The sequence below is a fragment of the Anomalospiza imberbis genome, unplaced genomic scaffold (assembly GCF_031753505.1).
Source record: "Anomalospiza imberbis isolate Cuckoo-Finch-1a 21T00152 unplaced genomic scaffold, ASM3175350v1 scaffold_45, whole genome shotgun sequence".
NCBI lineage: Eukaryota > Metazoa > Chordata > Aves > Passeriformes > Viduidae > Anomalospiza > Anomalospiza imberbis.
In genome coordinates, this window is record NW_027100060.1 from 272,075 (window position 1) to 292,066 (window position 19,992).

Sequence of the window (19,992 nt, forward strand, 5' to 3'; positions counted from 1 at the left end):
AGCCCGCTGCCCTCACTCACCCTCACAGATGAGCTGGAGCTCTTCCTTCTTCCCCCTGAGGTGCTGCCCGGCCATCCCTGTGAACACAGAGCCTGTCACGGCCCAGCGGCACAGCTCCCTGCCAGCGGCGCTGCCAGCCCTGTGGCCACACGGCCTCCTGGCCCGGCAGGGCTCAGCCCGGGCCCTTGCCGCACGCTGCCGGCCCAGGGCACGGCTGCGAGAGGGCGGCAGCAGCGCCGAGGCCAGGCGGGGCTCCACGGCGCCGGGCCCGGATGGCGCTGCCGGGGCAGCAGCCGGGGCTGGGGCCGAGCTGCGGCGGGGCGGGGAGGGAAGGGGAGCCCGGGCTCACGGCTCACCGATGAACCTGATGGCCTCCTCTCGCAGGGACTGCTGCGGGCTGTCCAGGTACTGCAGGGCCCGGCGCAGGTGCTCGGCCGCTCGGCTCCTGTCGTCGGCCAGCTGCAGAGAGCGGCAGGAGGGAAGGGTTGGCGCGGGCTCAGCCCCTGTGCCGGGCGCTCCCTGCGCCCAGCCCCGGCCTCCCCTGCCCGCACAGCCCTGAGGCGCGGCCAGCAGCCGCGGGCGCCGGGCTCTGGAGGGGGCAGAGGGGCGGCTGCTGCCCCGGGAGCCGCGGCGCCGCCCCGCCCCGCGGCCCCGCCGGGCCGGGGCTCCATCGGCCCCGGCTCGGGCCCACGGGAGCCTGGAGAAGAGCCCGCGCAGCCTCTGGGTGCAGCAGCGGGCAGGGGCACAGCTGCCAGCCCACACACTGAGCACCGCGCTCAGGGGGCTTCTCCAGCCTGAGGCTGGCACTTCCAGGCCGTCCTTACCAGGCACTCGGTGAACTTCCACAGCTTCTTGTTCTTCACCAGTTTTTGAAGATCCCTCCTCTTCAGGAACTCAGCCACACAAAGCAGCGTTTCCTGAGAAACCTGGAGAGCAGCAGAGATGCGGAGATGGCCCCACAGCCCAGGGCGCAGGACCTGTGTCCCTGTGTCCCTGTGCCAAGGCCTGGAGGAGGCTGCAGCCCACGAGGCGCTAGGGCAGGAGGCAGCTGAGCCCCCTCCCAGGGGGACAGCAGCAGCCCATGAGTCCTCACCTGTGCCACATGCTGATTCTCATCATGGCAGTGGAAGAAGAGTGGCAGCAGGCTCTGGCGCACGTGTGTCTTCAGGGCCTTCTCTTCCTTTTCCAGTGGAAGAGACACCAATGTTTGGAAGAGCAGTATGGAGAGCAGCTGCACATGGCTATTGTCCTGTATGAAAGGAAGAAAAAAAGACCTCAGCATCGGCTGCACGGGGCTCAGCTTGGCTCAGGCCTGCAAATCCACAGGGCACAAAGTGTCCAGGCAGCAGTCAGTGGCCGTGGCTGGGGGCAGCGAGCCTTACGTGGTCAAAGAGTGGCAGGAGCGCCTCAACCAGCTGCAGTGCGATGGGGCTGGGTATCAGCATGGCCTTGTCCCAGAAGATAAAGCTGAGGAGCCTGACTGTCATGCTGACTATCTCTCCATCTGCGTCCCACAGGAGCTCCACAAGACTTTCAGTCAGGCTCCACATTTTTTCGCTCTGTGCGGAACACAAGTTTGTGAAACGCCATCCTGTTGCCGCAGGGCCTAGGGGCCAAAGGGCTGTTCCGAAGCACTTGGGCAGTTGAACCAGGAGGCAGGAGAGCTGGGAGCAGCTGCCCCAGCGCCCAAAGCCCAGCCAAGCCCAAGCGACTGCATTCCCAAGCGCAGCCTCAGCCGCTGCCCCCTTCTCACCATCAAGGGATCATCGATGAGCACAAGAAGGGCCCTGAGCGCCAGGCGACGCCTCTCCCTGCACTCGCTCCGCAGGTGCCTTGACAAGATTTGCAGGATTCTCTTAGCACCGCGTTCACTCAAGTTCAGGCACTCAAGAACCTGAAAGGCACAGGGCAGTGACAGGGGACCTGGCCGGCAAGAGCCCGGAACAGCACAGGGCTGGGCCCAGGCAGCAGCGCAGGGCGCGGGCACCGTCCCAGGCAGTTGCGGCTACGAGAGGGCAGAGAGCTGGGAGGCAGCTGAGCGAGGCAGCGCTGGCCATCAGGCTCACCTCCACAAGGAACGCCAGGGCGGGCAGTTCCCAGCGTGGCTCCTGTGTGCTGAGCAGCCGGAGCAGGTCGCGAGCGATCCTTGAGCACAAGGGGATGGAGACACAGGACATCTCCCTGGCAGGAGAAAAAGAAACCAAGACTTTGGGCCGGGGGACAAACCTCTCCCAGGACTGACTCACAGAGGTCTGGCCTTTCCCCAGCATCCTGTAAGGGCCCTGGGCTATTTGGGAGGTGGCTCCTTGTGGGCCCCCTCCTCTCCCAGCCTTTTCCAGTCGGCTTGGCTGTTCCTCGGTGACAAGGCCCTCTGGCCCACGACCACGGGGACTGTGTGGGGCACCCTGGGCACTGAGCACAAATGTCAGAGGCAGTGGGGAGAAGGGGGTCTCACCTGGCCAGCAGACCCACGGCATAGTGGTGGGTGTCAGCACACAGCAGCGTGTCCCAGCCACACTTGCGTTCTATTGCCACCACCACATCCTCGTGCTGCATTTGGCAGAGCAGGGACTTCAGGGTCCGCACTGCAAACCTGCATGCAGAGCAAAGCCCAGGTCACGCTGGGAGCACTGGCTCCTGCCCTGGGCACCTGGCAGGGACAGGAGGACTGGCATGGAGCACCTGTTGGGGTTGGTGGCAAGGCCGTATTGCTGCTGGCATCCCTTCCAGAAGGTATCGACCTCCGCTGGCACATCCAACGTGCTGAAGAACACTTGGAAGAGCAGATGCACAAAGAGGCGGGGGAAATACACGGTCACTACATGTGGGACACAGGGCATCTGGAGGATCTTCCACATCACCACAGTTGCCTGCAAAGGACAGAGCAGCCCGAGACAGTGCTCAGTGCCGAGGTGTCCGTGTGGCAGGGCCCGAGCATGGGAGGGAGAGGCCCGGAGAGACACAGGGGGAGCACCGGGCCTGGTGGCCCTGAAGCTGCCCCGAGGCCAGGTTTCAGCCCAGCGCCTGAGGCAGGGAGATGCAGTGGGGGAAGGAGGATGCAGAGCTGCTGGACAGGTGGCCTTGGGGCCAGCAAAGGCCAGTGTCAGAAACTCACAGCCAGGACAAAGACACCCGTTTTGTCCCCATCGGAGGTGCACGTGCTGTGCTCTGGCCAGCTCCCCAGCACATCGAGGAGTATCAGCTGCGCCGGCTCCGCAGTCCTGGGCGAGCACATGATGCTCTTCCACATGGTCAAAGCAGCTCTGTGGGGTCAGAGCTCTGTCTCAGAGGAGTCTGGGACACAGCACCGTGGCCTGGGCGGCAGCGGGGAGCTGAGCTGGCTGCCAGCCCTGCCTCTGCCCACTGCCCCTCACCAGCAGCACCCAGACAGCCCAGCCCTGTGGGGACAGGTCCCTGAGGGCCAGCGAGGAAGCATGGCAGAAGGCTCGGGGGCTGACGTGCCAGGGCTGGCAAAGGGAGCAGCCAGAGGGCCCTGGAACTCTCTGTTGGTCAGACACCTGGGACAGGCTGTATAGGCTGATGGGCTGGGGAGCCCTGAGCCCTCTGGGCAGGTGGGCCCCATACCTGTCACAGGATGGGGCCACACGCAGGAGCGTCATTACTACGTCAGCAGGCTGCTCTTTGGTGAGATCCAGCAGGGCCCTGTTCAGCCTGTGCTCAGCAAACTGATTGGCCATGAGCCACTGGTGGATGTACCTCACCATGGCAGGCACCTGGAGAAGGCACGGGGAGACTTGGAAAGCTGCCAGAGGGAGGAATGTCCCCAGCTTCCCCAGAGAAGTGCTTCCCTTGCCACCCCACTGCCATGGCCCTCAAAGCCAGGGATGTTCCACAGAATGCTCCAAGCGCGGTGCTCGGCTGAGCAGTGACAGCAGGCCCAGCCCAGGTGGGGATGGCTGCAGGTACCTGCGCTGTTCTGCGGAAGAGGCCACGGGTGCGTTCCTGCTCTTGTGTGCGCTGCACGGCTGCATCTGGCAAAGAGCGAGCGCAGCCTGAGCTGAGGGGCTGCGGGCGAGGCCGGAGAACACAGCCCAGCCCTGCGCTCCCCAGGTAGGAACAGCCCCAGGATGTCCCAAGGGATGGAGCACGGCTCTGGGGTGTCTGTCCTGGCCCCTATTCCGTCCTGTCCATGGGCATGTCCCCAGGGGATGGGATGGGATGGGATGGGATGGGATGGGATGGGATGGGATGGGATGGGATGGGATGGGATGCAATGGGATGCAATAGGATGCAATGGGATGCAATAGGATGCAATGGGATGGGATGTGGCCAAGCTGGCTGCAGCCACCAGCCCTGCAGCCCAGCAGCCCAGCTCTGCCACTCACCCTCCTGCAGAGGCTTGAACCGCACCACCTCTTCAGTCTCCTGTGCTGGGCCAGCTCCAGGGCCTTCTTCCTCTTCCTCCACCCAGGCCAGCTTGGGCACTCTCGGGGATCTCTGCTCCATGTCAGTGACTGGATTTGTGACGACTCACAGGAGAGATGTCTCAGAAATCTCCGAGTCAGCAAGGCCTGCAGTCGTGCCTGGAAGGCACCTTCAAGAGAGAAGCCTCAGGAAGGCTACAGGACAGCAAGTCCTGCACTCTGGTCTCGAGGGCTCCTTGCCACAAGGACAGGAGACTCCTGTCAAGGATTGTGGTCTGGCCTCGAGGGCACTGGTGGCAGGGATGGGAGATGCCTCTGGGGCACCAAGTCCCACGGTCTGCCCTCGAGGACACCTGCAGAAGAGAAGCCTTGGGAAGGCCACGGGTCACCAAGTCCTGTGGTCTGGCCTCGAGGTCAGCTGCAGGAATAGCACCTCGGAAAAGCTCTGGGTCAGACACGAACAAGTGTGCTGTGCGGGGGCTCCTCACGGCACCGCTCTGTCCCGTCCTGTCCCGTCGCGTGCTCCGAGCACTGTGGTGTGGCCTTGTCACCACCAGCTCCTATGTCGCCCCGTGTCACAAAGGGCCCTTGGACACGCTGTCCTGTTCCATGCCACGGTGACCATGCTGCACCTTGTCACAAAGGGCCCCTGCACACACTGCCCCCTGCCCTGGGACCACCCCCAGCCCACCCAAAGTGGCTCAGGTTGGAAGGAATCCCTCACCCCAAGTGTCTAAGACACCCCGACAGGATCTTTAGGAACGGCTCAAACCATCAGCAAACGCTGCCCTGCTCTGCGGGCTCAGGGCAGCAGAAGGAGGCCCCAGGGCTGCCGACGCAGCTGCGCTGGGAAGGGCATGGGGCCTTCCACAGAAGCTGGCACGGCCTCCTTGGGACACGTCCTGGCTGGTGGCCATCCTAAGCGTGGCCGTGTGACACAGACGAGGAACGTGTGGGCCAGGGCAGGAATGCTGCTCTGACCCCTTGCGCCCGGGGAGCGCTGACATCAGCAGGTGTGGCAGGGTCCCTGCCCAAGCAGACCTGCCACCCCCGAGCCCTGGCAGCACCAGTGCCTGTCTCCTGCCCCAGAGACCTGTGCCCGTGGGGGGCTTCTGTGCCAGAGGGAGCCAAAGCCCACGTGCATTGGGGGCTGCGCTCCTGCCTGCAGGGGCTGTTGGCAGGAGCACCTGGAGCAACTGCTGGCAACACTTGGGTCTCTGTCAGAAGCTCTTACTCCATGCTGAAATTATCTTCTCATTGAAGTTATTGCCTTCAGCACAAAACCACCTCAGCGGCGAAGGCACAGAAGAATCTGGCAAGTAAGAATCCTCAGTTCAGGAATGCTTTACTTCCCATTGCTCGACTCAAGTAGTTCCAAAAAGTTGCAAACTTCCCAAATTAATTGGGATGGCCTGAGGAGGTGAAGATTTGTAATTTTGCTTCCCATCTCAAAGCAGCAACTCATTTGCCTTAACTTCATCCACTGAGGGTCACTTTTCAGAACATAACACTACACAAAAAAAGGGCAAAAAACAAGGGCCATGCTTTGGTTTTCTAGGAAGGGATGATAATATCCTAATTCTCTTAAGGAATAAAAGCTTTCAAGAAATGAGAGTCCACTCAGTGGTACAAAAGTAGCCCAAAGAAATGAGTAGATTACAAAAGGGCTAATCCTCCCCCTGGTACAGATTTCTAAGTGGCCAGTAAAGTACAGCTCTCCCCTCTTGTTCCCTGCAGGAGAATCAGGACCATGAAGAGGAAAAGTCACAGATATTCTTTCTGCCCTCCCTAACCAAAGCTGTGCCAAAGCACAGATGCTGCCTTCAAACTGACTCAAATTCCAGCCTAGACCTCTCACCTTCCAGACAATACCTTCTCCAACACCCCCCCAACACCAACCCCCCCAGACTCCCACACAGAAGCCCTCAACACCCCGCCAGGAGCCCCAGCTGTCCCCGTCCCTCCGCAGAGCTTTCCCACCCTCCAGCAGACGCCCTGGTTCCCTGCAGGTGCCGTGGGATGGCACTCAGGAGGATCTGCTCCAAGGCCTTCCCCTGGAGCACGCTCAGGCTGCCAGGCCTATGGATCCTGGATCATCCTTCCCACCGAGCCTTCCCGTGCACGGCTGTTCCATTTGCACCTTTGCGCTCAGCTCGGACTTCTCCACTTCACCAGGAGTGCTGGGAAAGGATGGAGAGCAGCCGGGCAAGCTCTTTCTCCAGCTCCCTCTTTACCCTTGGGGAGGGAGAACATTCCACAGGAAAGCAACTGGTGCCACAAGAAGCGGGTGGCCTCAGGCACCTTTGGGGATGAAACAAGGCCTTTGTTTGACATAAGTAAGCACAAGCAATGCACATGAGTAAACAACTAATTAGCACAGACATACCTAAGTACTTAGCACCAGTTAGCATAAGAAGAACCTGGTGGCCTAACTTGACATGAGAGTGACCTGACAAAAAGCTTTAGACACAGTCTACCAGAAGAACTAAGGGCAAGTGTGGAATCAGCCCTGTGCAGGGAAGCTGTGATGAAGACTTTGTGCTGCTTTGGGGCATCGAGACCGCTCCTGGCCAGCGCCTGGAAATCAGCTTCAAGTTTGGGAATCTGACACCATGTATTTCTAACCCCCTGCCTATCAAATCACCAAAGCCGTGTAAAGAAGGACGGTATGTTTGATACATTCCTACATCAACCCACTTAAATTTATATGTGGCAGAGAAACATTTTAGTGGGTGCAGACCCCTGCCCTCCCGCCAGGTCAATAAAAGGGCTTTTGGTAGACCATACATTTGGCTGCCGATTTGTTTGAACGAGGGAGACCCCTCAGGACTGCTGTATCCTGAGGGAACATCATTGGCCTTGGCCTGTAGGCACCTGCGCAAGCTTAAAATCAGCTGCCTCAGCTTCCAGGACCTCTCTTGGCCAGCATCCTGACGTGGATGCAGGACTGCTGTGAGGCACTGCTGGGACCCAGCGGGACAGGACCGGCTGTCTCGTGTCCACGCAGCACCCCTCACACAGCCAGGGCCATCCCAAAACCAGACAAACACTCACGTGTCAGCAGAGGGGAGCAAGGAGCACTGGGCTCCTCTCAGGGTATCTCAGCTGGGCTGGCTCCACAACATGCCCCCACTCTCAGGCCTGCTGATGCCCAGCTGCCAGAAATGCCTACCTTGTTCTCTCCAGGATGCACAGGGAGAGCCAATGAGCAGGACGCCTTGGGAGGCAAACCTTCCCAGCCTTTTCTGAGGCCAGGGACACACCAAGATCAGCCAAGACTCTCCACGCTGCCTGGCCCACACAGCCCAGCTCTGTGCTGGCTCTGGGCCACAGCAGCTTCCACTAAGCAAGAGGCAAATGCACATTGCCAAGAGTTGAAACACAGCAGACAGGGAAGAGGTGAAAAGTGTGTGTGTAAAGGCCTTTTAATTCACAGCTCTCAGAGAGAGCTCTGGGGCTCACGGCTGGACAGAGATGCTCCTGCTCACGCCTCTGTCCAAAGGGGGAACACACCCTGCTGCAGGTGCTTGGGTTGGTCTCTGCAGGTCCAGGCAGATGCCAAACCCGCTCTTCACAGCCTTCTCCCTTCCCTTGCCACTCTGCCACAGAGAGCCAAAGGGGGACCCTTGCACCTACCTCACTGGGAGCTCCCTGGGAAGCACTTTCCTTGAGAAGCAAGCCCTTTTCCTCCAAAGGCATTTCCCCAAATGAAGTTTTCTTGGGCAACACCAACACACTCTTAAGAAAAGCTGGAAAGGCTTAATGACTTCAGGTCCTTTCAGGACAGGCACTCCAGCTGTAGCTTGTATTCTCCCAAGTGTGTTTCAAGGTGGAGGTTCAGAGGGGCAGCCCCAGGCCCTCTACAAACACAAGCTGCCTGCTGCCTCTTCACCTGCCTCAACTCCTGCCTGCGGTCATGGCACCAAAACCAGGCTGTTCCAGCCAGAGCCCAGAGCCCTGTTCCCGCAGGCAGCTGTTGCCAGCACCTTCCAGGACTCTCCGCTGTGCATGCAGAGCTTTTCATGCCTGCTCCCAACAGGCTTTGGAAGGCAGAGCACAGCCTGGCTGGCTCTGCCACCAGCACAGCCCAAACACTGGTGGAGGAAGAAGCAGCAGGGGTTGTTTTGCGGCCATGCCCAAGAGAAACTGGAAGGGTGCCCTCCCTCTGGTCTCACTTGGTTGGCTTTCTGACTGGCTCTGAGCCTGGGGCTGCCATTGCTCAGTTGTGGGGACCAGAACCACACCCGGGATCCCGGCACTGCCTGACCGTGCTCCGGGCACTCTGTGCAGAGATAAACAGTGTGTATCAAGCTTAAAAGGGGCCTTGACCAAAAGGGCTGCTGGTAAGCTGCTCAGAGACATCTGGTGCACAGCTCAGTCCCTGTGTGAGTAAAGGTTTCGGGCTTGCAAGCAGCCGCCAGCCAAGCGTGGCCAGAGGGAGGGGGAAGGGTCCATTTGCCAATAGAGCGGCAGGAGGAAGGGATATTTACTGTTCAATTCTGTGACCACTAGTGATCCTGGGGGTGGGTCAAGTGAATCTGGACCTTAATGCTGTGATTCTACTTACTGCTATTGTGCGCTTGTGGTGTCTGGACATTGTGGTTAATGTAGGTGGGTTTTTGTGATTGTGTGAGTGAGTGCCTTTGTGGGCTCAGTTATACGAAGGAGGGGGCGAGTGAGTGAGTGTACCCATGGTGCGGGGCGGGGAGGCTCTGCCCACTAGTGAGGCGGCTAAGTGAGGCCCAGGGTGCCAGCTGGGAGGCTGTGTGGGCAGATAGCGTCCTGCGGGGAGGCAGCTGGGGAGAAGCAGAGCAAGCAAAGAAGTGTGGGTGAGGACACGTGGCATGTTTGAATGTGTTTGTGTAGATTGTGCATGTTTTAACTGTGGCTAGACGAACTGAGAGGATTCCACTGCCTCAGTAGTTCGGGTTTGACCCCTGGGAGTTTGTAAATCCAGTGAATCACTGGATAGATAAAGGGGATGAACGGGTTTATTTAGAGGGACTTTATTGGACCTCAGCTAATGGTAACATAAAGGTAATTTACATCATTTCTCTAGATTGGAAGCAACCCACTGTGGAGAATTTAGAAATTCACGAAGGAGTAAGTGGAATAGCCTGCCTTTGTGGGCAATTCTTGGGAGCCTTGGGCACCTCGAGAGACTGGCACCCTCCATGGACACTATTGCAGTGCGGAGTTTGTGAGAGGCGCTGGTATTGCTGTTCAGCAGGCGGCGGGGCATATGCTCTGAGTGTGGATGGATGTTTCCTAATTGAGCCCATTTTGAACCTCAGATTTTAAAGCTTGTGTGTGGAAAATCACATCTGGTACCTGTAACCTGGGGTTGCACATGGGAGGAGAATTGGGAAAGGACTGTGAGGCTTTGTGAAGAGAGTTTTGGGTGGAAATGAAAAGGAGAAGGAGATAATGGGAACTCACCAGAGCAAAGAAGTTCCCCGAGCTAGCTCTTTAGGGTGTATCTTAACCCACTGGAAAGAAGTCACCAGTAGGGGGGGATTGGAGAACAAGATTTAATCCAACACTGCATGCGGTGGTGGCCATTATACAGGCTGGAAGATTGAGCCAAGTGGCCACCGGCAGGAACTTTAGATTGTAATACCTTGTTGCAGTTAATGCGGTTTTTAAGACAGGAAGGAAGTAGGATGAGGTCTCTTATGCTGATATGTTTCTCACCTTATGAAATCATCTGGAATGGGAGAGGCACTGTGGGCTCAGCGCTCCCTCAGACCCACTGGTGTTAGCCCTTGAGAAGGAAAACAAAGGAAATAGAGGGCAAATTAAGCAATGTTGCTCAGCGTGCAGCATAGGACAGCCATGTACCAAATCAGATAAGGTCTACCGTGCTGCAGCTCAAGAACAAGATACAATAGATTTGCTGAAAGTGCCTCCTAGGAGACGGGAGGATGAGGATGAGGATGAGGTGGACTTTCCAAAAAAAGAGGATGCAGGCTTGGAAGGGACATCTACTCAAACCCACTCCCCTCCTGGCAGTCCGGTTTTGTCCAGAACCAGGAGACAAGCAGTGTTACAGGCCGCTCTGCGAGAGGCAGTGGGACCAGAAGGAGGGAGACTGATGGTTAAAGTACCATTCTCCACCCCTGATCTAGAGGCGTGGGAAAGGATTGCTAAAAATTACCACAGCAACCTGACACTTATTGCGAAGCATTTACGATATGTTATCAAACAACACAACCCAGATTGGAGAGACACCCAGGTATTACTGGATACTTTCACTGAAACAGAAAAGCAGCTGATCCTGAGAACAGCAGGGGCTTTGGCAGAGGATCACTGTAAAAGCCAGTGATTGGATGTAAGAGAATTTTTCCCTCTCCAAGGGACCCTAAATGGGATCCAAATATATCGGCAGAGTTACAGAGATTAGTAGAGTATCAAGATTGGATAGCACTGGGAGTGGAGAGAGCTATCCCAAACACCAAAAATTGGTCTGTCCTGTATTCTATTAAGCAGGGGCCTTCCGAGACTCCATCTGAGTTTCTAGAGTGTCTAAGGGATGCTATGCATCGCCATGCATCATTAGACCTGGGGTCTGAGATAGGAATTGTGGTACGGAGAATCACAAATGGGACATCTCGCCATGATCAATATGATCAAGTGAAGCCAATTTTATTGTACAGAGGCCTGTATTTATAATCAGTTCTGCTGTGCAAGAGTCTCTAGCTAATACATGATTGGTTAATCCTAGCTGTTTATGCGTCTAAAATTAAATGCTGGTTGGATCACCCGATTCTTCATGCGTCTTGCTTTGGTTGTCTGGCCCACCCTGAGTTCTCTTTTTTATTTTGCTGACAACTTTGCGGATTCCTCTGACTTCTTCTTTTCCTGTCGTCAAGGATTCACTGACCCTGTTTCTAGAACTGGTTCCTTTGTTACCAGAAGGCTGGACTGTGCATCTGCTGAATGTGTCCATTGTCCTGCAAAAAATCCTCAACAGGGGATGTTCTATTAGTTCCAGAAGCAGGGTGAAATCTATTAGGGTGGGATTTACAGGTGCAGTTAGACATTGGAGTACTGCCAGAGGAAGAAAAAATGGTGGTTAAACTTCTCCAATTAACAGAAGAGAATGAGGACAAAATTCATGAGATGGTGCAGGCAAAACCAAAAAATCAAGGTAAATTGAACATGAAACCTGTAGTAATAAAAACAGTTGATGAGAACCATCCAGTTCAGGTATGACAATACCCACTCTCCCTGGAAGGGAGACAAGGACTGCAGCTGGCCACCCAGGACCTACTTGAGTAGGGTGCCTTAGAACCATGTATGTCCCCCATAATACACCTGTATTACCAGTAAAGAAGTCTGATGGGACTTACAAGCTTGTCCAAGATTTAAGAGAAGTTAACAAAAGAACAGTGAATCAGTACCCAGTAGTGCCTAAGCCCTATACACTACTGAGTAATATCCCCCCAGCACACCAGTGGTTTAGTGTGACAGACCTAAAAGATGCCTTTTGGGCATGTCCACTGGCAGGAGAAAGTAGGGATATGTTTGCCTCTGAATGGGAGGACCCCGATTCAGGGAGAAAGCAACAGCTTCGGTGGACTAGGTTACCACAAGGGTTTTCCAAATCCCCAAACCAAACAATTCTCCATCAAACCTGAGATAAAGATCATCCAGTATGGAGACGATTTGCTTCTCTCAGGACGGGAAGAAAACAAAGTTCGAGAATCCACCATAGCATTGTTAAGTTTTCTGGGGAACCAAGGACTTTGAGTATCAAAAGGGAAACTCCAATTTGTAGAGAGGGAAGTAAAATGCCTAGGACTTGTGATTTGTCAAGGGAGCCAGTGGCTGAACCCTCAGAGAATTGCAGGGATTGCCTCACTCCCACGGCCAAAATCTAAGAGAGAAGTCAGAGGGCTTTTAGGCCTGTTGGGATAGTGTAGGCTATGGATTGAAGGATACATGCAGGCCATCAGGTTCTTGTTTGAAAAGTTAATAGAAGAAGAGATAAGGTGGGAAGAAGACGACAAGCAAATTTTGAAACTTTAAAGAAAAAGTTAGTCAGTGCAGCAGCACTGAGTCTTCCTGCCTTAGACAAACCCTTCTATCTGTTTGTGGATATAGAAAAAGGGGCAGCACATGGAGTGTTAGCCCAGGACCGGGGAGGATCCAGGAAACCAGTGGCCTGTTTATCAAAACTGCAAGACCCTGCCAGCTGGGGGTGGCCAACCTGTATTCAGGCGGTGGCAGCGAGCGCCCTACTCGTAGAAGAAAGCAAAAAATTAACCTCTGGGGGAAAATTGAAAATATATACCACTCACTCAGTAAGGAGTATCCTCAGCTAAAAGGCTGAGAAATGGCTCACTGATTCCCAAGTGCTAAAACATGAAGCCATCCTAATAGACAATGGATAATTAGAGTTAATTTTGAGTAACCAACTGAACCCTGCTGAGTTTTTACATGGAAATCCAGGTGAGGAATTAATATATAATTGCCTAGAGGTTATAAATTATCAAACTAAAGTAAGAGAGGACCTAACACATCAACCATTCCAAGGAGGGAAATGATTGTACATTGATGGATTTCCACAGGTAATCCGGGGACAATGGGTATCAGGATACATTATAGTAGATGAAGAGTTAGTGGCCCTAGAAAAAGGAAAGTTACCTTCCAACTGGTCAGCCCAAGCATGTGAGTTGTATGCCCTAAAGCAAACTCTGGAAATATTAGCACAGAAAAGAGGAACAATATATACAGACTCAAAATATGCTTTTGGAGTAGTGCATACCTATGGGAAAATCTGGGAAGAGTGTGGGCTATTAAATTCAACGGGGAAAGGAACTAAAAACTTATTTTAGAAGTGATAGAAACCTTACAAATACCAGAAGAAGTGGCAGTAGTATATGTTAAAGGACATAAAAAAGGGGTGACTCAAGAAGAACAAGGGAACCATTTAGCAGATTTAGACGCTAAGAATTCAGCCAAGTCAGGAACAGAAAAACTAATGATAGCATTAACCCCTATGAGAGAGATGGAAGAAGTCCCCGTATTCAGTGAGACAGAAGAGAAAGAATTCCTTAAAATAGGAGCTAAGAATGATAACAAAGGGAAGTGGAGATTAGCAGATGGGAGACAAATGTTGAATAAACTCCTTGCCAGGAAAATGTTAGAAGGCATACATGGAACAACACATTGGGGTACACAAGCGCTAAGTGATCAATTTCTAAGGGACTGGGGCTGCATTGGAATTTTTTTGGGATAGCTAAGCAAGTAACTGAAAGGTGTGTGATATGCCAACAAGTGAGTCAGAAAATCATGAGGAAAACACCCAGAGGAGGGCAAGAACTAGCCTTAAGACCCTATCAAAACATCCAAGTAGACTTTACTGAGCTTCCCCATGTACAACGGTGGAAGTTTTTACTAGTGATAGTAGGTAACTTGACTCACTGGGTAGAGGCGGTACCCACGGTTAAAGCCAATGCCAATGTTGTGAGTAAAACACTTCTAGAATCAATCATTCCCCAATATGGGATGGTGAACAGGATTGATTCAGACCAAGGAACTCATTTCACCTCTAAAATATTGCAAAAAGTTGTTCAAACCCTGGGAGTAAATGGGAATTACATACTCCATGGCATCCACAGAGTTCTGGTCACACTGAGAGGATGAATCAAACTCTTAAAAGAGCTCTAGTTGAGCTGATGACTGAAACCCACGTCATAGATAAAATGTCTCCCTTTGTCCTTATTAAAAATTAGAAACCAACCCCGGTCAGATCTGGGGGTGTCACCCTATGAAATGACATTTGGTTACCCTTTTTGACCTCACCCCAGAGCATTGCCATCTATGAGGAAGGGGAAGCCAATGCCAAGAAATATGTTATGTCTATAGGAGAAACCTTACAAGGGCTAAGACATAAAGAGGCAATTCCTCAAACTAACACCCTGGATTTCAGAATCCATAACGTTAATTCTGGGGATTGGATCAAGTAATGATCAAGTCATGGAGAGATCAGCCTCTAACTCCTCAGTGGGAAGGTCCCTTTCAGGTACTGTTCATCACCGAATCAGCCGTGTGAACTGCAGAGTGGGGATGGACTCATGCCAACAGATGGACTCATGCCAACAGTTAAAGTCCCGGTAGAAGAACCCAAAGAGTGAACTACAACATCCAGACTGGGTGAAACGAGATTGACTCTTAAGCAGAGACAGAAAGACAACCAGAAAGACACCAAGATGCCCAAAGTCAAGCTTCCACCAACCAGTTTGAGGACTGTCTTCCTGTGTTAATGGGTGAGAATTATCAGCATCTGTTGATGGGAAGTACACAAGGGTCCGTAAAAGGTGATGGGACAGCTTCTTTAAGAAAATAAGACAAAGGAAGCAGGGCAAGACCCCTTTGTTCACTACCAAGAAGACCCCATAGCCCTGCTGTGGGTAGCAACCCCGTAGGCATGGTAAGGTAGGGACAAAAGGCCATACTGGACCTCTGTAATTCCCCAACTGTCTTTGAATACAAAAGGGACTGGAGGGCGAGACCGAGCTGGCCTCTGGACCCCTAAGATACAATGACTATGGGTCGCAACTACATAGGCACGGTAGATGGGAGTCAGAGCCATACTGGACCTCTGTAAGGCCCTTTTGTCCATTCCAAATAAGTGTGTCTAAGGAAAACCTGAGATTTTTCTCCTGTTCCCACTGTCCTTGCCCACATCAACAGATGCTAGTATGACTCATTCAAGAGAGAGAGAATTTTTTTAATGTAATTGTTCAAGCAAAATGACTTATAGAAAAAGAAAAGGGGGTTTGTTATAGATGGGTAATCCTATTGTTGACTCTCACAATTAAGGGGTGAATATTAAGTATATGTTAAGAGAAGTTGTGTAGGTGTATAGTTATCTTTCCCCTCCCTCTTGCATTGTTATCACGGGATGCCCTCAGTAGTCAAGGCATTTGGGAGGGTCGGCTTGTTGCTATGGCAGCGCCTGATCTCCAGTCAAGCTGTAAGAAAGTGATCTCCACCACTGGACAGTGAAGAAGAAGTGGATTGACAAGACTTTGGGAGGGGCTAGAGGTATAAAAGACAGAGCATCCATTTTGTAGATGAGCACAGGGTGACTGAATGCTTTGCTTCTGGCACTGTATTTATTCTTTATTCACTCTTCTGTTGTATTTTGATAAGGTCGTAATAAACCATTTACATTTGTGAAAGTGAAAATAGTTTCTCACATGGGGTTAGGGAATGTGGGGCAAGGTGTCCACACTGGGTCAGACCTCAAGTTAAACTTCTCTGACCTGGCCAGACCTCTTTAGGAGCGGCCCTACATCAATATCAATCACAGAATGCTGCAATCACCTCTTCTCTAATGAGAACAGTAATAAAAGACACTCTTTAAAATAGGAATACATATTTCTTAGAAGCTCTTTGAAATATTTCTCCATAACTGTATAAGGAAACCTTCTTAATGAACTACATTAGAGCAGAGGGAAATCAAGGCAGAGCCATGGTTTGTCAGAAGTTGCTTGATCCTAATGAGCCCTGTGGTGCATTTGGAGCTGAGCCCTGGAAACTCAAGGCCTGAGAGGAGATTGCACAAACCTTTCCAGGAGTCAAAGTCAGAGGAAAAACCCAAAATGTCTCAAAGCATTAATGGGTGCCACTGAGGTCCATCCCAAACACAGGCTCCTCATGGACTCCTTGGAGGAGAGAACTGGAGGCCAGGATGGTAAAAAAAAAAGTCTCAGAAACTCAGTGTGGAAAGGAAAATCCAAAGTACCTTAAACTCCTTGAGTATCTCAAAACATCAATGAGCCCCACTGAGTGTCAGTACAAAGCTCTCAAGGGACACGTTAAAGCAGATAATTGGGGCCATGATTGCACAAACCTCTCACAGAGTCTGGATCAAAAGGGAAACACCAAGTACCTTAAAAGAACTGAAACATTAATGTGCCCCACTGAGTGTTGTTCCTGACAAAGCCTCTCCAGGGACTAATTACAGCAGATAATTGGAGGCCATGATTGCACAAAGCTCTCAGAGACTCCAAGGCAAAAGCCAAAGCCAAAGTCCTTTGAAAAACCTGCAGTCCCTGGGAGCATGAAGGAGCCCCCAGGGACATTCCTGAGCAAGGCTCCCCAGGGACTCCTTCCAGCAGATCCTTGAGGCCACTGGGATGTGGGCTAGGGGGGGATGCTGAGGGCAGGAAAAGGGGGTGACAGTGCCCAGCCTGGCTGGGGCTGTGCCAGGAGGCCCCAGCCTCAGGACAAGGTGTCTCCTCACGGCCCTTGGTGGCACAGATGCTGCTGTGCCCCAGGGCACCAACACTTGGCTTCTCTTTGTCCCCACCTGTCATCAGTGCCTCCAGTTCTCTGCTCTGCCTGGGGCCTGGGGACACTTTCTCAGTCGTGTCCCTCAGTGGAACCCATTAAAAGTCAAAGAAACTTTGGAGTTGGATTCTGTCTTGGAGTTCTGGAGAGGTTTCTGCAGCTCCCTCTCAGGGCCTGATGTTCAGGGCCTGAGCACAAAGCCCCAGAGGGTCATTAAAGTCCTTGTGCTGTGTCTGTGCTGCTGAGCTGGGCCGGGCTCCTGGCACAGAGGGTGATCCTGGTAACCAAGGAGAGCTTCAAGAGCACATTTCTCTGGATGAACAGCTCTTCTCCCAGCCCAGCAGGGCTGGGGCACTGCCTGCAGCCAGCCCGGGCACAGCACAGAGGCACAGAGAGCTTCCATCAGTCAGGGCTGGGAAGGTGCTGAGAAGTGTCTGGGGCAGAATCAGTGCCAGCCCTTGGCACAGGAACCTCTGGCTGCAGGACAATGCAGCTGCAGCTCCTGGAGTGATCTCCTACAGCTGGAACATCCCAATGCCCACAGACCCTGTGAGTACATTCTCTGATCATCTCTTGTGCAGAGCAGCCAGGGGTGCCCAGGGCTGTCCTGCAGAGCAGGGTCCTGCAGCTCAGGGCGCTGTGCTGGGCCAGGGACTCTGCTGCCTGCCAGGGACAGCTCTCAGCCGGCCCGGGGAGCTGCTCCCAGCGCTGGGGGACAAAATGTGGGTGGAAGGAGACAGCTGGAAAAGCTGGAAAGTGTTCTTCTTGTGTGGTGAGGATTCTGTATTGCTCAGGATTGCTCCCAGCATGACATTTACCTCCAGAACATTTCCAAGCATATTAAACAGGGAGCACAGCCAGTCATGGGCTACAAAATGGGAAAATCCTGCATTTTTAGTGTACTGATCTGTGTTGCCTGTATGGGAAATTGCACATAGATATTCATTTCTCAGTTCACGATGAGAAATATAAAAAAATTGTCTCAGATCTGAATAAACCAGGCAGTGACAGAAATGAGCACAGGGCCCCTTAGAGGCAGCATCAGTGTTGCTTTTCCAGCCTCCTCAGGGTTGCTCTGACATTACCATCAGAGCCTGCAGAGCCAGAGCTGCCCCTGGGCAGTGCCTGAGCTGGGAGGGGTCTGCAGGGCAGAGCTGAGCCCCCAGGGCTGGGCTGGGCTCTGGCAGCACTGGCAGGGCCCAGCCCTGGGCACAGGGGAGCAGCTGCTGGCAGGGACAGCTCCAGGCAGCAGAGCCCTGGGCAGGCAGGGTTGGGAAAGTACCCCCAAGCTGTGCTGGGATATTTAAAGTCCTCTCCAAACCCAACTATTCCATGATTACTTTTATTACAGAACCCCATGTGCAGCCACAGCCAATGTCCAACAGCAGCTCCAACAGCCACTTCCTCCTGCTGGCACTGGCAGACGCGCAGCAGCTGCAGCTCCTGCATTTCTGCCTCTTCCTGGGCCTCTCCCTGGCTGCCCTCCTGGGCAATGGCCTCATCATCAGCGCCGTAGCCTGCGGCCACCACCTGCACTCGCCCATGTTCTTCTTCCTGCTCAACCTGGCCCTCAGTGACCTGGGCTCCATCTGCACCACTGTCCCCAAAGCCATGCACAATTCCCTCTGGGACACCAGCACCATCTCCTACATGGCATGTGCTGCACAGCTTTTTCTGATTATCTTCTTCCTTGGGACAGAGTTTTCCCTCCTGACCATCATGTGCTATGACCACTATGTGTCCATCTGCAAACTCCTGCACTACGGGACCCTCCTGGGCAGCAGAGCTTGTGCCCACATGGCAGCAGCTGCCTGGGCCAGTGCCTTTCTCAATTCGCTGCTGCACATGGCCAATACATTTTCCCTGCCCCTGTGCCATGGCACTGCCCAGGTCTTCTGTGAAATGCCCCAGATCCTCAAGCTCTCCTGCTCCAAATCCTACTTCAGGGAACTTTGGCTCATTGTGGTTAGTGGCTGTTTAGCTTTTGGCTCTTTTGTGTTCATTGTTTTCTCCTATGTGCAGATCTTCAGGGCCGTGCTGAGGATCCCCTCTGAGCAGGGACGGCACAAAGCTTTTTCCACCTGCCTCCCTCACCTGGCTGTGGTCTCCCTGTTCCTCACAACTGCCACATTTGCTCACCTGAAGCCCCCCTCCATCTCCTCACCATCCCTGGATCTGGCCTTGTCAGTTCTGTACTCGGTGGTGCCTCCAGCCCTGAACCCCCTCATCTACAGCCTGAGGAACCAGGAGCTCAAGTTTGCAGTGAGGAGACTGATGACTGGATGCTTTCAGGAACATTAAACTGCTGGCCAATTTCTGCAAATCACTTGTAATAAAAGTTATCTTTGATGCTTCTTGTTGGTTTCATTTTGGAGGTTCTTTTTCTTTGTTTTACATTTTAATGTTGTCCACAAAGAAATGTCCTTGTTTGTGCCATTTCTCATTTTGTTTCTCTCCACCTTCCCTGTGGCCACAGACTGTGTCAATGAGGGGCTGTGCTCTTGGTGGATTTAAAGGAACTAAAGGGTCTGCCAGCAGAATTTTCAGCAGAGATGCCCTTATGTTGCCTTCTCTGGAGCTGCAGCAGCAATGTCTGTGTGCAGAGCGGGGGACAGAGTGGCTGGACAGCAGCCAGGCAGAAAGGGACCTGCAGGGACTGATGGACAGCAGGCTGGACATGAGCCAGCAGCGTGCCCAGGTGGCCAAGAAGGCCATTGGCTCCTGGCCTGGATCAGGAACAGTGTGGCCAGCAGGACCAGGGCAGTGATTCTTCCCCTGTGCTCGGCACTCGTTGGGCAGCACCTCGAGTGCCGTGTCCTGGCACTTGGACTTGTTAAACCTCACCTTGTTGGATTTGGGCCCTGGATCCAGCCTGTCCAGGTCCCTGTGCAGAGCCCTCCTCCCCTCCAGCAGATCAACACTCACAGGCAGCTTGTCATCTGCAAATTTCCTGATGGTGGACTCAGTCCCCTCATCCAGATCATGAATGCAGACATTTAAATCCAAGCTGGCTGGCTCTGACCCCTCGGCCATCCTGTGGGTGCCCTGTGATGGCACTCAGGTTGATCTGTTCCATAACCTTGCCAGGCACCAAGGTCAGGCTGACAGGCCTGGAGTTCCCCAGATCCTCCTTCCAGCTTTTCTTGGGGATGGGCTCACACTGGCTCCTCCAGTGCTCTGGGACCTCCCTGCTGAGCCAGGACTGATGGTAAATGATGGAGAGCAGCTTGGCGAGTTCATCCACCAGCTCCCTCATCCCCCTAGGATGGATCCCATCTGATCCCATACACCTGTGAGCATC

At 53.5% G+C, this 19,992-nt stretch overlaps 1 long non-coding RNA gene across 1 annotated transcript; it reads right to left on the minus strand.

Annotated features, from left to right (window-relative positions):
• Window positions 1-359: 359 nt before the first annotated feature.
• On the minus strand, window positions 360-1,174 carry LOC137466854 (uncharacterized). Its single transcript, XR_010995308.1, has 3 exons — window positions 1,094-1,174; window positions 825-926; window positions 360-459 (listed from the first exon to the last, which is right to left on the minus strand). It is a non-coding gene; the product is annotated as an uncharacterized lncRNA (long non-coding RNA).
• Between the last annotated feature and the right edge of the window lie 18,818 nt (window positions 1,175-19,992).